The 18,154-nt window shown below is 37.5% G+C and overlaps 1 long non-coding RNA gene across 1 annotated transcript; it reads right to left on the reverse strand.

Annotated features, from left to right (window-relative positions):
• Nucleotides 1–280: 280 nt before the first annotated feature.
• Nucleotides 281–4,318, reverse strand: LOC114457861 (uncharacterized). Its single transcript, XR_003672963.1, has 4 exons — nt 4,126–4,318; nt 673–2,212; nt 505–599; nt 281–395 (listed from the first exon to the last, which is right to left on the reverse strand). It is a non-coding gene; the product is annotated as an uncharacterized LOC114457861 (long non-coding RNA).
• Nucleotides 4,319–18,154: the final 13,836 nt, after the last annotated feature.

The raw sequence follows: 18,154 nt of genomic DNA on the forward strand, positions 1-18,154 counted from the left end.
ATCCAAAATGCAGCTTGAAATGTTCAGCACCCACTGTAATTTAAAGAATGAGAAAGTCAAGTTGCTCAAATTAAGCAGTGTTATTATTTATTATATTCTACATGATAAATCATACAACACTCGATACATGCTTTAATATGGGAGATACACTTTAACATGAAGATAGACTTGCTGTCAGTTGTAAATCACTAAGTTAAACAACAGGTAGGAGAGAATAAAAGGATCCATATGGATTAAAAACATTTAAAAGTCCAACAACGTAGAGTATAGTATTTAAAAGCCCCCCCACACACAAACACAAACTCTGCATATGTAAACACTGCAGTGCTGGTGTCTCATTCTCTGCTGTGGTGATGAACATCTGGAACTGTGTGATTCTCCTCTGGAGCAAAACTCTGCAATCAAACAAGACAATTCATATTAGACATTAGTATAAAGTAATCTTTATTTTTACATTAAACTTGTGTTCAGATTATTTCTGTGTAAATGAGAGAAGTTACTTACATTGATTGTTTTGGTTAATAATAGAAGTCTTTCTGTATTCTGCTGATGTGGACTCTTCAGTGGGCTGCTGTGGATGCTGGTGCTGGTGCTCCTGTCTGACATTTTACAGGCATTAGTATAGCGTAACATCTTTTTTTTACATTAAACGTGTGTAGTAACTTTGCTTACATTGTTTTGGTTAATAATAAAATTATTTCTGTCCTCTGCTGATGTTTCCTCCTTAAGCTGCTTGGTGGACTCTTCAGTGGGCTGCTGTGGATGCTGGGCTGGTGCTCCTGTCCTCCATCTTTCTCCTCTTCCTCCATCAGTGGATACCGTTGGTCCATTTAACATTTTACAGGCATTAGTATAAAGTGACGTCTATTTTTACATTAAACATTAGTTTAATGTCTTTCTGTGTAAATGAGAGGCTTTACTTACATTGATTGTTTTGGTTAATAATAAAATTATTTCTGTCCTCTGCTGATGTCTCCTCCTCAGGCTGCTTGGTGGACTCTTCAGTGGGCTGCTGTGGATGCTGGGCTGGTGCTCCTGTCCTCCATCTTTCTCCTCTTCCTCCATCAGTGGATACCGTTGGTCCAATTAACATTTTACAGGCATTAGTATAAAGTGACGTCTATTTTAACATGAAATGTTTGTTCAGTGTTTTTCCTTACGTTGTTTTGGTTCTTTGGTCTCTGTTCTCTGCTGAGGTCTCCTCCTGTCTTCACTTGCATGGATTAAAAATGTTATCTCTAATTCTTAACTCTAACTTAACTAAACCTAATATTTTATGCATGTGACAGGACAACCACTCCAGCTGTGGCCCGTCATAAAGAAACAAAAAATGAGATCCTTACCATCTAAAAAGTCCAGGTACCAGACGCTGCCTGGGACATCAGACGCCCCGCAAGACGCAAAGGCCAACTTACCTAAAACACCTATTTACAAAAGAGCCCAGGTACAAGACGCACTGGACACACACACACATAGACACACATAGACCAGCCTTGGTTGGTGTTAATGTAACCAAAGGCTGAGCTAATCCTGCCAGACGCAAGGACTAGCTGTGGAAGCCGGATACAAACAGGGAACTCTGCTCATAGATGGAGAGGAGCAGGAAAAGGAAAAGCACAGATGACTCTAAGATGAGTCAGAGCTGTCGTCCCGTCTCGGCCTCTTTGTCCCAGGCTCACACTGACAGTCAGAGTCGGACAACGAAGGTTCCTCAGAACTGTCTACGTGCCTGACTGTAGAATCACTACAGTAACACCTCTTCTTGGAGACACTGCGACTAAGTGGAATACTTAACCTTCATCCTCAAAGTCACTGTAATCTGAGGAATCAAAGTCCTCAGGGGTCTCCCAGCCAGGAGTCACCTCGTAGAAGGAAAACAAAGTTTCATCAGGAAGGTCCTGCTCATGGTCCTCTGGTACTTTCTGGTCTTCTTCTGCTTCTGGGTCTTCTGGTGCTTCTGGGTCTTCGGGTGCTTTTCGGTCATCTGGTACTTCCTGGTCTCCTGGTACTACCTGCTCTTCTGGTTCTTCTGGTTCTTCTGGAAATTCGTCCCAGCCAGGGACGAAAGGAGGGGGTCCAGCCGTGTCCGAGACCAAAACCGGAGGTCCTGCCAAGACCGGGACCCAACCAGGGACCCAGCCCGGGACCCAACCCAGAGGTCCTGCCCAGCCCTGGACCCAATCCGGAAGTCCAGCCCCGCCAGGGAAAAATCCTGAAATAAATAAGTAATTGAATGAATAAAGAAATAGGTTAGTATACAGTGATTTTAAAACATCTTCATCACATTGTGAACATCAAGTCTTTGAAGCTCTTTTTGAACTGAAACATGCTGTATTTGGACATTCCTTTAGTTGTATATTTAATTTGTTCTACAGTCTCACTCCACATACAGAAACACTAAAGCCTTTTCTTATTTTTCCTAATGATCGTTGTGAAATAGCATTTAAATCCTGATCCCTTTCACTAAATACATTTTATTTTCAATATTACCTAGTTGTGCTTCACCATTGGGGAATGGAGATGCACATAACAGAGTGGCACCCCTCAGAGTCCACCTAGCTGCATGGTCTTACAGGTCCAGGGTGGCCCTATAGTTCACAACAGCAGCTCTTATATGCACATTGGTTGCTGATGCACTGGCAACTGCTCTCCACTCACCCCCAACTCCCTCTCCCTTGTTTTTCCACCTCACCAGGGTTTAACACTGCATTCTCTTTTGATGTCTTTCCCTCTGTCATTTCTCGCCTCAAAAATCCAGAACATCCATCACCACCTCAGTCAGAACTCTCCTCTCCCCACCTCACCAGAATCCATGATGGATGTCAGCTTGGCTTTAAAATCCTCCTCTATAGAGTCCAGTGGATGGTCCAGGACAGAGCTGTCTCTCCTTATCAGTTTATTGAGTCTCTTCCTGTCCCTATCTGTGCTGCCTCCTCACCAGCAGACCACAGCGTAGAAGACACACTAAGAAAGATCTAACAAATATCTATCATCTAATTTCTTTCCTATTTCTTGGTCATCTTCCTTAATCAATGCCAATACCCCTCAATTTCGATTCTTTTAAATGGTAAAATGTGGCAAACCTTGAACATATTTTAAAAATTGTTAACATATGTGTAGAACTGTACATAGAAATGTAACATAGTTCCCCAGTTTTTAGTTAAATTATAATTGATAATTTTTTTAATAGAAATTTCATGGCAATTACAATTATAATTGACCCTAACCCTGCTATGCACTGTTGTGGTTTTATACTATGCACTATTTCACTTTATAAATAATCAATTTGTGTAGTCATCGCTGTATCTCACTCAAGATGTTCAGCACTGCTTTCTTTTATAGAATTTATATATTTATTAATTAATGTGAAATGCACAACACAGTCAACACTTGTCCAAAAGAGGCTTATAAATAATAATTATTATTATTATTATTGGATGTATTGTAGCCTAATGGTAGTTTCCTCCAACCTCCACACAGTCATTTACACATAGAAGGACTATTGAGCAGATGAGTATGTGCAGTATAGTTGTGAGACAAAGTGTTATTAAATCTTGTAATGCTTTTTGAAATGCATAATGTGTGAATAAAGTAATAATGAAATAATAGGAAAAAATGAAATAAGATGAAATTCCTCTACATTAAGAAACATATCAATGTGTAAAATAAAGCATGTGCAAACAGATGAAACATCACCAGCATTATTAGAATGAATCAATGAAATATTTAACCACAAATAATGCAAACAGCATCAATGCTAACAACATTTCACCCAGTCTAACTGAACATCGTTGGCTGCTAAATCAAACAATAACAAACAAGTACTTCGGGTGCTCATGGGAAATGTAGTGTAGTCAAAGTATCAATTTTGTAATATTTATAAAGTATAAAATAAAGTACAGTTTTTTACTTAAATCATCCTTAAACCAGGACTTAAGTATTTTAACTTTCTGCAGCACAAACGTTCATTTTAGAGTAAAATTATCATTAAATCTCTCAGTAAACTGAACTTTTCAGGCTCCAAACCTGATTTAAAGACATACCGACACAAACATGACGATTGTAAATGAATCCATCATGTTTAGTGCTAATGATGATTAAAATAAACATTAAAACATGACTTACCCTCCGCCATGCGTGGGTCCATGGTCTCGTCTGGTCTAAACTTCTTCACAGGTTTGAAGTCTCTTCTCTGTCTGGTCCTGGTCCTGGTTCTGGTTCTGGTCCTTGTCCTGTAGAAGTCTCTAGTAAAGACTTTTGTCTGGTTTTGTTCAACTTTCTCTCTGTTTTCTCTGCTTAAAGCTCACAGCACTCCTCTCTCTGTGTCTGGCTGCTCACAGAGTAACTGAAGGTCAGCAGGTGACGTTAAATAACGCATCCTCCTCGTTTCCAGGGCTACGACGCTATGTTCACGTACACACGTACAAAATGCTTAAAAATACACGGTCTGTTTTTGTTTTTACGTGTATGCATTGATATGGGCTCTCTAAACTGATAAAATACAATATTTACGTCGGGTGACCACACGTACGGTTTTACCCGCACGTGTCCACTTTCATGTCAGATTTCGGCACGTAAAGTTAATTACAATCCGCAGATTTCCAACGGACTCTGAACGTCTCACCGTGATTACTTTATTTTACCGTAACTCCGATAATAATTTCTCTATCGGGACAATTCTAACAGTTTTTGAACGCTTAGAAGTTTCTCTTTGGAGCTAATTTGGTGACATTACGGTGATTTTACTCACACGTGTGACGGAGTCCAAAAATCAGAGCTTCAATTACGGGGCGAAAATAGAGCAACAAGGCAAGTAAGGAGACATTCTTCTACAATATAGAGGAATTTGACACCAAACGAGCCATGGGAGACGAAAATCTGCTTTTTTGCTCTTCTTTTTACTTTGTGTACTTTAATTTACCTGTAAATGGATGCTTATAGTGTGTGTCGGGTATTTAAAACAGTATATAATATATGTTAGTTTAAGATAAATTGTTGTTTTTGTGACTACATGTGCATTATTATTATTATTATTATTATTATTATTATTATTATTATTAATAAGAAATAATAGTGTAACTTAATTACCGGGCCTTTATGTGTGTGTAGGAATATTTTTCTCCATTACTTCTGATGAGAATGTGCTATGAAATCACAATAAGTTCTTCTTCTTTCATTTCTTTAGGTTCATGAAGAATGGACACGTCTCATTCTAGAAACAACATCTATGAGATGACAGAGGGTCAGTGCATGTTACTGGATTTTCACTTCAGAAAAGGATACTCAAAATTTGGTTTTAAATTAAAAAAAATAATTAAAATAGAAATGTAAGGTATTTTTCTTCATCGGGGTCTAGAAGGAAAAAACACAATTTTAAAAACTGGTTAATTTTCTTTTCTTTTTTTTTTGCACATTTTTTCCCCAGATTTTTAGAGATGTAACAAGTTTCACCAGATTTACTGTTACGGTATATTTACACAGAGGGATTGGTTGTTTTTTATTTATATATATATATTATTACACACAGTGAACACCTTCACGTTTCTACCATAGTTTTATTTACAGACAAATCCTTCTTACAGGATAAATATCCTTTATAACAAGTCACATTACCTTACTAATCTCCAAGTTATGCAGTGCACACACATAAAGCTGTTGAAATGTATGATATTAAACACTTGTGTCTTTTGTACTAATGGATTAAACCTGGGGTTTTCAACCACTGGGCCACGGCACACTTGTGTGCCGTGAGAGATCGTCAGGTGTGCTGTTGGACATTCAATTGAATGTCACCAAATTGCTTTAAAAAACTTTTTTTTTTTAAACTAATTGTTTTTGTCTGCAAATATGTTATTGTGCTGCCATGAGCCCCCCTGCAGTAACGCTTCCTGTTCCAGTCTCCAGACTGTGGTAGGGAGACTAACAGCTGTCCTCAGGTTTGGGGGTTAACTCCCTTACTTCACAGCAGTCAGTAGCATTTATTTGCCAGTCACTCTCATTGCATCTCATTACAGCTTCTTCATAGACCTGCTTCCACACACACATATGTCTAGAATTAAATATGTCAAACGTCTTGAGATTCGCGCCAACCACAATGTGTGTGACATAAACAGTAATGCAAAAAACGATTAGTAACATACAGTCCCCTCCAAAAGTATTGGAAGGTCAACTCCTTTGTTTTTTTTGTCTACTGAAGACATTTGGGTTTCAGATCAGAACATGAATATGAGACAAAAGTTCAGATTCCAGCTTTTATTTCATGGTATTTGCATCTAGATGTGTTAAACAACTCAGCACAGAGCACCTTTTGTTTGAACCCACCCACTTTTCAAGTGAGCAAAAGTATTGGAACAGACTTTATTAAATTAACTTAAAGTGAATAACATATATTTGGTGGCATAACCCTTACTTGCAATAATTGCATGAAGCCTGCGACCCATTGACTTCACCAGACTGTTGCATTCTTCATTTGAAATGCTTTTCCAGGCCTTTACTGTAGCCTCTTTCAGTTCTTGTTTGTTTTTGGCAGTTTCTCCTCTTCAGGAGGTAAAATGCTCTATTGAGTTAAGGTCCGATGATTGTCCTGGCCAGTCCGAGACCTTCCACTTTTTCCCCTGATGAAGTCCTTTGTTGTGTTGGTAGTGTGTTTTGGGTCACTGTCTTGTTGCATGATGAAGCTTCTTCCAATGAGTTTGGATGCATTTTTCTGTAAATTGCCAGACAAAATGGTTTTATAGACTTCAGAATTAAGTCTGTTGCTACCATCATGAGTTCCATCATCAATAAAGCCTAAGCCATGACATTACCTCCACCGTGCTCCACAGATGAGCTTGTGTGTTTTGGATCATAAGCAGATCCTTTCTTTCTCCAGACCTTGGCCTTTCCATCACTTAGAGGTAGAGGTTCATCTTGGTCTGAAAAAATACTTTTTTTATTTTATATCTCTGAAAGACAATACATTGAAAAAAAGTGTCCTATGAACAGTGACACTATTTTAGTGCAACATTTCTGTAAATAAGTGTCAACATACCAATGTAAACGAATAAGTATCTCCAATAATGCTTTCTGTAAACAAAATATAGGGTCTTTCTTACCAGTGACGCCATTATAGTGCAATATTCCAGTAAACAATATATTGATTCCTTCAACAAACAGTGACAATATTTCTGTGAAGACCTACCTGCACATGTTAGTGAAAAAGCAGAAAAGGTTTAAAAAAAAAAAAAATTTGATACTTAGCGCGAGCGTATCGATAATCGATTGTGCGAAAAAAATATTGTGATATTTTGCCGTATCAAGATATCCTCACACTCCTAGTGTGTATATTTTTTAGAATCTTTGTTCAGTGGGTGGGTACGTTTTATTGTTTTCACTTTATTTCACTATAGTGTAGAAAGGCCCAACCAGGGACAGGAGTTGTGAACTAGCATTAGCTATAAACTCTGTGTGCATCACATCAGCTGCAAACTTTTGTATCCATGTCGAATTGCATTCTCTCTGTCAAATAAATGAATTAATAGCATCTAAAAGTTTAACAACGTGGATTATGGCATAAAAAGTCTCTGACAACATTACTCCGCCTTCGCTGAATCCTGAATACATGCGCACTCCTGTGGCGGCCGGGGGACACCGATTATGTCGAGGGGGGGGAGTAGATTGGAACAGCACTGCTCTATCCACTGCTTTATATCCAGACAAGTGCCCACTGAGCGTGGGGTTTGCTCATTCTCTGTTCCAGCCTCTTGTTTTCTCAGTGCATCACTACAAACAACCGTGTTGTTTGTAGCCATGTTTAAACAAAGCTCTGAGCTGCTTCGGGAAGCAGGAGGGTCAAATGTCATCGGTTGCTGGTCCTTTAAAACTTGTTTACTTGGTTTTATTTCATGAACCTTTGAATTTTATATTGCCATTTTTTTTTTCCTAGTCACTGTGTTTTTTGGCATTTCCAAAATTTGTATATTATGTACATTATATTTAGAAATGGGAAAACTAATGAAAATGCAAATTCAATTCACCACTTCCACGATGGCAGCAATGGTGCAATTTTTTTTCCTGCCACTTGATGGGGATGGGGATTCAGAATGTCGCTTCAGGACTGAAAAACACTCAAAAGTCAACTAAATATTTTATTACTATGATTGTGAGGACTGGTGATGTTACAAGGCAGATTTGAAGATTTGAACACACACAATTTTAAAATAGATATTTTATTACTATACTCGTGCAGACCAGTGCCTTTTGTTGGGCAGATTTGAGGACACACACACACACACACAATAATTTAATATAAATTATATGTTAGATATTTAATAATGGTAATAAGTTTAGCTTACTTTAACATTAAATAACTTTATCGTCAGAAAATAATGATACTAAAATATGCAGGATAGCAGCTCTAACAACTGGACTATGTTCACCTCTGATTTATACAGTCCCTGAGGCAGGGACACCAAGCGTGACTTCAACCTGGCAGGTAAACGTGGCATTTCAGAGAATTACAGACATTGAATAGCTTTGAAATGCTGTGGGAAGGTAAAGTGTGACAGATGATGGTTGACTTTACAGAAACCAGGGCAGACTTACATACAGACCAGTCATCAGTCACACAGAAGGAGGAAAATTGAATAGAAAGAATGACAAATGGGACATGCCTGGGTCGGGTTAGGAAGAGTGGAGAGGGTTAAAAAAGGCCAAAAGAAAACATACACTCACTTTATACAGTATAAGACAAAAAAAATAATTAGAATTTTTAATCACCTTTAGAAAGATCCATAGGAATTCTATCCTATTTCCACTTATTTTGGTAATTATTTTTTTCATATGTAAATAGGAATTCATCAGCATTTATTGGTATCAAACAAGATACAAATGGCCAAATTTCAGCATTAAAGTATGTTAGCCGTGCAGTAGTTGGCAATAATGATTAAAATAAATAAATTGTGTTTAATCCATATTTAATGAACAGTCTTTTATTTCATTATTTACATCTTCTTTTTCCTTTTCTGTGCTTTAGTGTTTCTTCTTCTCATTCGAAATATTTCTGGAGCATCTGTTGAAAAAAAAAAAGAAAAAAAAAGCAGTTTTCCCTCGAGATAAATAAATTATTTCTGATAAAAATGTCAATTCACCAGCCGCTAGAGGGCAGTAGTGTTCTACATTCTAAAGGCATAGATACTGTGAGCTTAGGCTGTTGTTCCCAAACTTTTCACCATCCTGTACCCCTTCAGACATTGAACCTGAAGCCATGTACCCCCTACTCCTGCACACTTAAAAACATAATAATGTAATGTCATATACAACGTAGCCCTACAGCACAAATCTGGCTCTTTAGACCATCAAATTCGGCCTGCAGCAGAAATTTAAAAAGACAGAAAAAACATAAATTGTTGTCCAGATTACCAGATAATTCAGTTGTAGATAAATCAGCTCAGATATCTAAATACACAAATTCAATGTATATTCCATAATATTTGGAGAATCACAGTTTTCCCATGCTTTCTTCCCCATGACTGCAGTCATTCTAAATTTAAAATTTTCAAAGAAGTCAATTTTCCTGCAATTATTTAACATAATTTCCACAAATGAAATACAAATTGGTCTCAAAATTAATGAAATTTGAAAGAGACAATCTTGCAGGGACTATGTCACTTATTGTTTGGATATTGTGGGCGCCTTACATACTTTACATGACGTATAAATCATACATAAAGTACAAACTTGGGTACATGAATTAATGTTTTTAAATTTTTATTCACGTACCAATTTCACTATTCGCTATGACAATTTGCGTATATACCTGGGGGTACCCGTACCCCACTTTGGGAACCTAGTAGTTAAGGTAGTAGCCTTGTGTGTCCATGTTAAAGAACAGAAACACAGTTAACCACATGTAAATATTGTCAATAGTGAAAATCACAGGCCAAACAAGGTCAGGAATTATAACCTGGTTCAGATAAAATCAGAGATATTTCCTGTCAACAATGTGAGACATTAAAGCTAAAATTGCTAAAATAGCAGGCCATCCCTGCCTTTAGGCTCTTTCTCCATCCCACACAATTAAAAACACTCATTACAAAGCAGCTGGAAGACACGAGACTGGCACGTTTTCGTGTTTCTCCCATAACCACAGCCATCGAAGCTTAAAGCAGTAGTTCCCATGACCCCATTTCTGGCGACCCCAGAGACGGCTTCACTGTAGTTTGGCAAACAGATGTGTGGACATTGTCTAAAAACTGTCTTTATGGGCCTTGGCAGGTGGAGAACTCATTCTCATTTGTTTTGTTTTTTCGCAACTTTGCCTTTATGGTGAATCAAGTCACTGAAGTAAAGTGTTCACAGCCGTCATTCAAGAAGCACCAGCTCAGATTGTGTATATGCTGCAAAAAAGGAATACAGTAATTGAAAAGGAATAATTAAAAATATTTGTTATCAGTTTTTTTTTTAATTTAAATTAATTACTAGACATTTCAGGTGACCCCGTGTGAGGTCGCTTAAAATAAACACATAAAATGTGTTTAATTTATTACTAAGCCAATTATATGCACATTCATTTTATTTATTTAAAACCAGGGGCACACACACACACACACACACACTCTTATCAATGATTAGAGCTTTGATTTGAAGTTATTTTACAATATGATGCAGTTATAAGAGAACTAGAATGGACAAACATGTCGTCATTGACAAGAAAATGATACTTTGATAAATAAATCAAGCCACGATTATTACTATTATTGTCATTTTTTTCCCCTGCTTGAAACAAAAATAAGCTTCAAGTTAGAAATGATTGAACCCCTTGCGACCCTTGTAAGTGAAGCGAAACATATTGATCATTTAATAATAATGAAAAATAAGAGGTTACATTACTTTTTAGATCACTTTTTATTAAATTTTTCGGCACTTTTTAAAATAAATAAACACGACACCAAATTGTTTGGGGGGGGTTTGAGGATATTATTGGGAGGCTTCAGCGCCCCCATAAAATAGACCTAATGACACCTCTGTTTAAAACTCCACACATTTAAAGCCCTTTTTGCACAATTCTATACTTTAAAATACAATCCATACAAATAAATTCATACTCTACTCAACATTATCTCTGTCATTTTATTGATTACTACAAACAACGCAAGGATGTGTGTTGGAGCTACTTGGACATACATGACTCTTGTGCACCAGAGCAGCCACAGCTGGCAGCCAGCTGCACTGTTTACATATGAGACACGGCAGAGATTGTGCTTCCTGTCTGGAAGCGATTTAGAGGAAAATCCACAAGAGAAGTGCACAAGAGTCTTGCCAGGGGAGGAAAATTAAAATTAAATATATAAACTGTCTCGATATTCATGCCAATCACAATGTGTATAACGTATACAATAATGCAAAAATGATTAGTAACATAATTGATAATTTTGACGACAAAAATATGCGTCGTTTAATATTGTAAATTCATGATCAAATGAGGCCGGTGGGCGCTTACTGCTTCATTTTTGCTGCAGTACCATACATGAACTGCTGGGCACAGTGTCGCTTCACCATTTACATTGTGAAGAAGAATTGCGCAGCAGGAGAAAAACCAACCTAAAATCTCGTAAGTTTGGGACCATTTCACTGAAAACTTATACTACACACCTGAGGTAGAACAAACATCTGCAACATGAAATTAGTAACAGTAATATATTAGTGTCAAAGCTCCCCCTGTTTCCCGCAAACTGCATACGGCGCTAAATGCAACTGCCTAACGTCACTACCGGCGTCTAGGGATGTACATCGTTAACCGATACCGTTTGGGAACCGGTTCTTAGTCAAACAATTCTTTGAAATCGATAACAAAAACCCTTTACGATTCTGCTATTGATTGTTCCCATCACTGTGAACAAACGCACCCCAGTTGCAAATTTGCGATGACATCACACACACACAAGCTGCTGCAGAGCAGAGCTGAGCTGAGCTGCTACATGCGATGCTGCAGAAAAGGCCCCAAAGTTAAAGATAAATAAGTACTGTTGTTTATGGAGGTCTCCTTTATCTATGTCTGATGTGTGAGGAATATGTTATTCACCGCTGTTAACGCCAGAGGTGTGTTTACTCACGTCAGATCAGTATAATGTGATATGAATGGGTGTTGATGAGCTGACTTGCGGGCTTCGGCGATGAAGTGATAACATAAAGCTAGGGTAGGTGATTTTCTCCAGATACAATTTTTAAGTTTTTGATTGAAATACTTTTTATGTCGTTTCAGAAATTAAGATCGTATGTGCTCTGAAAAAGGAACAAAGAAAATCCGTCAACTGTAGCAGCTGTAAATCTGTAATAACTTCGACCAATAGAAAGAAACGAACCGTTTTTTTTTTTTTTTTAACCAATCACGTCTCCCTGCTCGTTCTCGATCCCTCACATGCACAAGCTCACACTGAAAGCGCGTCACCACTGACAGAGTTAAAACAGAGTTTTTGGTCACATTTTATAATGGTAAAGTTTATTGTTTACTCACTGATGAATGAGACATGAGACAACGATGTTTCTACACAATAAAAGCGATGAGCTGAGCTCCTCTTCTGCAGCAGCTGTGCACATGCATGTGAGTGAGACGGAGCACAGAGGGGAGGGGGTAAAGGCGGAGCTGTCGGGGAGGCTACATTCAAAATGCTAGCTTTCGAAAATCGCCTACCCTACCTTTAACTTGAAGTTATGTTCGCGTAAATTAAAGTGTGATTACCCACAGTTTGTCATATTGTTGGTGTTTACTCATGTTGATGTAGTTTGAATAGTTAATGTGAATGAAAGCCAGAGCCTGTGTGCTCACGCTATGTGTATGTTCATGTTAGCGCACCTGACTCAATACGTCAGTTCTGCTGCATACGTCATGTCCAGTTAAAAGCATGTTTCTTTATGCACTTATAACGTAGTGTTAGGATGGTTCATGTTTGAGCAGTAATTCGTAGTGGTTAGTGTTAGTGTTGTTACTTAGGCTGCTATTCAGTTAAGCTAATTCTGTGACAGGATGTCGTAGCGTACCTATATATTTCACAATAAAAGCAGCGTGCTGTTTCGGCAGTTAAGGGATTTATATACTGATAACAATGTGTGATAATGATAAAAATGAGGTTAATTTATTATCCTAAGCCAATAGCCACTTGACTTGTGGACTCATTTTAGTCATTTGAGTATTGTTTATTTGTTTATTGAGGACTCATTCAGGTATTGTTCATTCTCAGCGGTGAATAATTAAGATTTATATTAATAAACCTGATATTTATTTTAACAAACCAGGCTGTATTCTTTTCTGTACTCATGTACTACTTGTTTTTCGGCCGATTTGGGAATCGATAAGATAATCAATAAAAAAAAAAAAACAAATCGATAAGCAGGAATCAATAATGCATCGGAATCGCTAAATCCTTATCAATATACTGTACATCCCTACCTGCGTCAGAGGTGAGGAAAACGGTGGCCACCCTTTCTGTCGTTGTGCCACAGTGTTCAGACCATGAGCGCCACCTAGTGGACTTTCAATCCCTGACAATTAATGATGCTCATTTATGATTTGTAAACATGAGAACAAGAGCTTGGAGCCTTCATAATGTAAAGATTGTTTTCAACAAAATGTATTTATAATGATGCAGAGATGACAGTTGTCTGTAGTGAGTACTCCTCCTCACCACTCAAAGATTTCAGTGTTTTGCGTTCTAGCACCATCTGCTGGATTAAACGGTACTACCATACCACTTTGAGATCTTCACAGAGCCAATAATCAGGAGGTGCAACGAGACTCTCGACATAACTACACAAAAGCGTCATTACTGTTAATAAAAGGCCTGGTATTTTCTCCAATGTATTCAATAATTTGAATCCAAGAAAGTGGTTTTCTTTATTTTTTACCAAAAACTTTGCACAAAGTTGTCATCTGAGTGCTGGAAACACCTTTTGATACCAAAATCTTGGTGTTTAACAAGTGAAGCCCTGCTTGCTGCAATATGTGCTTTAATGTTCACTAGTATGTATCTAAAATAATTTGTGCAGGTGTTTATCACATAATGTTCATGTACATAAACGTATACTATTTAATTTAAATGCTCACCTGCACTACTCATCACTGCACTATTATCCTATTATTATTATTTTTATTATCTTGTTATATTGTTTTATTTAGTTTTCCACATATTAGTCTAACTACTGTTTATAATTGTTTATATTTTTCTAGTTGATTGTTATTATTTAATGTTTACATTGTCAGAGAGAGCCCAGTTCACCAAGTCAAATTCCTCGTGTGTATAACATACATTACACGGCCAATAAAGTTCATTCCGATAATTGTATTTGGCAATTGAAAATTGATAATGAGTTCTTATTATTATTTTACTCCTTTGTCGTGGAACTCCTCCTAGACTTTTATTTTCCACAAAATTTGCAGTTTCAATTATAAATTTCCAAATACATATTCGCCTTGCGAATACAGGTCTTGCCTAGTTAATTATATAATTTGATTTTCTTTGTTTATGTTTGTTAAAATACTAGCTATGGTAGATCAGGCCACAGCAGTGAGAGAAAACAGGAAATGGAGAAGAAAAAAAAAACATGTTAACAGCCTCATTTAAAGACCTCAGCTGATGTTTGTTTGTTCTTTTACAAGGATGAGCATTTGAAACTCCTCTGTCCTTATCCGGTGTTTTTCTGGGATTTTCTTTTTGTTTTTTGGGAGATTCTCTGGTTTACCAGCATTCTCCGTTCTCCACACTGGCTGTGTCTTTGTGCTCCTCCTGTTATTTCCACTCGGTCACCGCTCTCTGCTGCATACCAGCTTTAATGTGTCTCATACAGAAAAACACACAGGCTTAAAGAGCTTTGCTTCTACGTTCTCAGTGTTGTGGCCAGCAATGTAGCATGATATGTAGCATTTTAGGAAAACAGAGAGAGAAATGTATAATTTTATTATTATATGAATATATGAAGTCGTGCCGCATTGTAGAATCATTGTTATACACACATTTATTCTATGGGGTGTCAAGTGTAGAAATTTAGGATAAAAGTTGTAGCTAACACGTTTTCATTATTTATTTCACTTTTCTCATATTTAGCACATTTTCCTACATTTAACACATGTATAGAGGTTAAAAAAAAGCATTAAATCTAAATATTTAAATCTAAATCAAAATGGTATGTTATATCTAAATGTTAAATCTATATCTAAATATTTAATCTAAATCTAAATTTTAAATCTAAATGTTATGTTATATCTGAATGTTAAATCTAAGTCTAAATATTTCATCTAAATGTTATATATCATATCTAAATGCTAAATCCTATATATAAATGTTAAATCAAAATCTAAATATTAAGTCAAAATCTAAATGTTTAAATCTAAATGTAAATAATATATGTTAAATCTAAATGTTTAAATCTAAATCTAAATGTTATATATCATATCTAAATGTTAAATCTAAATATTAAATCTAAATGTTTATGTCTAAATCTATATGTTAAATCTAAATCTAAATGTTGAATCTAAATGTTTCGCACATATGCTAACCTCAACCAATACACAAGCAGAAACACACACAGCCGCTCCCACACGCCTCTTCACCGATGCCTGCCTGGGTGATATGTATGGCTGGTTCTCTCCCGGCGGCGGAGATTGAGCACGCGGTCATGGCAGGTGTACGAGCTGCACTTCACAGTACACTCCCAACACAACAGTGCAACACAGTGTATTTTAATGCTGTATTTTGTCAATGTTTGTTAATTTGGTAAACGGCTGGCTTTATCCGAAGATGCGACATGCTGAGATCTCCGGGTTATCATGTGGTTACGGTAGCTGAATAAATAAGGAAGTGCGCTTGAAAGCATAAGGTCAAGGGATCGAACCCACCATGGGCCCCCTTTCTAATTTTGTCTTTTTTGAAATGTCTAGAAAGTTGTAAAAATTTTCTTACTGCACCCGCCAGAGACGTCGTCTCAGGCCATCACAATGTTGGTCTGCTCAGACATCCCAAAAAAGACAAAATAAGAAAAGTGGCCCATGGTGAGTTCGATCCCAAAACCTTTTGCTTTCAAGTGCACTTCCTTACCTATGTATCTAGGTGAATTGATATTTTGATTATTTGTTTTAATTATAATATAATTATAAATTATTTATTTTTCAATTTCCTATAGCCTACAATACCTATAAGTTTGAAAGTGTCAGCATTTTGTGCTTTTCATATCCCAAATCGCTAAACATCGCTATTTCCGCTGTAAGGCAGGAGGAGGCCACACCCCTTCTCAAAGGCACGTTGTTGCTCTGCCTCTGTTCCCATAGCGGGTATTTATGTGTTTGCGCATGCGCAGTCAGTTCCCCAAGATGACAACCATTTACGTCCAAAGGCAGCTCTCTACGCTGCCTTTGGACGAGTTGTTGTTACATTTTCTCCGTGTTTCTGTGTTTCCAACACAAACAATGGATGTGCTGCCGTGTCATGAGATATATCTTGTTGGGAGAGTATGGAGGCTATATTAAATAATGTTTCTTTAATGGTGTTTTACAATGTTGATTTTGTTAGATGGCTAAATACTTGCTCATGTGGATCTTGTTGGGTTTTTTCTTTCTTATTATGAATTTTATATTTTGATAAGTGCATTGAGATGACTTTGTTGTAATTTGCGCTATACAAATAAAGTTGAATTGAATTGAATTAACACTTGCCAGCAGAAACATATGAAATTGTCATTGGTGTTGACATTGGTGGTCTCGATTTGGAACGCCCTGCCTACCCTACCCTAGTGCTCACGGCACGTCACTGCTCACGACGCTCTGCAAAAAGTTGAAAAATGGCGGTGTGGACCGGAAAATCAGATAACCAGAGACAAGGTTTTGGGGCAGACCAATCACAGCCCTTTGTTGTGTGAGTCGTCAGGATTTCTGGAAGACGCACGTCAGGTTATTGCCTCGACGCTGAGATTATTTGTTCATGTTATTTGAATCTGACCATTTCCTGGACTTAGTGTTAAATTAAAAATAATAAAGTATGACGGGACCACTGTCACGTTTTACTTGTGTCTGTGGTATTTTTGTTGTCACACCACATGTCGGCATATAAAAACAGGCTCGATTTGACTTAAAAAGTTAACTTGTTACAAAGTCATTGATGCATAGAGAGAAAGTTATTTTAACGTCAAAATGTTTGGATGAAGATGAGCTGCTTCCAGAAGTTTCCATAGATTTTTGAACAGTTTTCACACTTGGCTCAGCAGCACTCACGTGCGAGGAACCTTTTCTGGGCCAATTTATGGTGAACTCTATGCAGGAAGGACTGATTTTTTTATTTATTTTTTTTTACTCTGTGGGTTTCTCAGTCGGACTCTTGAAAACAGAGGTACTTCTCATGTGAAAGTGGTTCCCTCCTGCAGCAGAGGGATCCCTTGTCCTCATTAGCAGGAATGAGCCATGGATGGAAAAGCTGAGGTCGGGCTGGTGTGCTGCTGAGTGAGACTTGAATCTGCTGGCCAATGGCTTTCCTGTAGATTATCGTGCAAAGCCCAGAGTGTGTAGCAGATACAGGTAGAGGCTCATTATTCATTGAACAGAAGCCGATGTGAGAAAGTAATTAACATCACATTGGGTTCAGATGTAACACAGGGATCCTCCACCTGCTTCCTCTTGGTGAAGAAGTCTGGCTGTGATGTAAGACCAAGCTCTGCAACAAAGACTCATTTTTACAGCAGGGGAGTTGAACTAATTTTAGTTCAGGGGTCAGGTTTGGTCTGGATTTGTAGTGGAACAGGGCGGTAGGTGCGCAGTGTGTCGCTCTGTGTGTGTGTGTGTAGTTTGCTCAGTTAACGCACACTCTGGCGGTGTCTGTGCCACTCATTTCTGCACTGAGTCTTGCCAACTGCAGTGACGGACCAATAAGCAAAAAAGTGGCAATTTTTCAAAATAAAATTCCAGTAGCTACTGGTATGCGGCCTGTTGGTTGGGGACCACTGAACTATCATTGATTTAATGGACATTCCTAATTTCTCTAAATGACAATATCTCAAAAACACTTTAAGTTCATTGTTAATTAGATGATGATACATCACCTCCATCATTACATCATCATAGTATTAAATAATTGTAAAAAAAAAAAAAAACTGGTGCTATCATTTAGCTACTGACTAAATATGCTGTTCTGTCACA

This window comes from Gouania willdenowi, chromosome 24 (assembly GCF_900634775.1).
Source record: "Gouania willdenowi chromosome 24, fGouWil2.1, whole genome shotgun sequence".
Classification (NCBI taxonomy): domain Eukaryota; kingdom Metazoa; phylum Chordata; class Actinopteri; order Blenniiformes; family Gobiesocidae; genus Gouania; species Gouania willdenowi.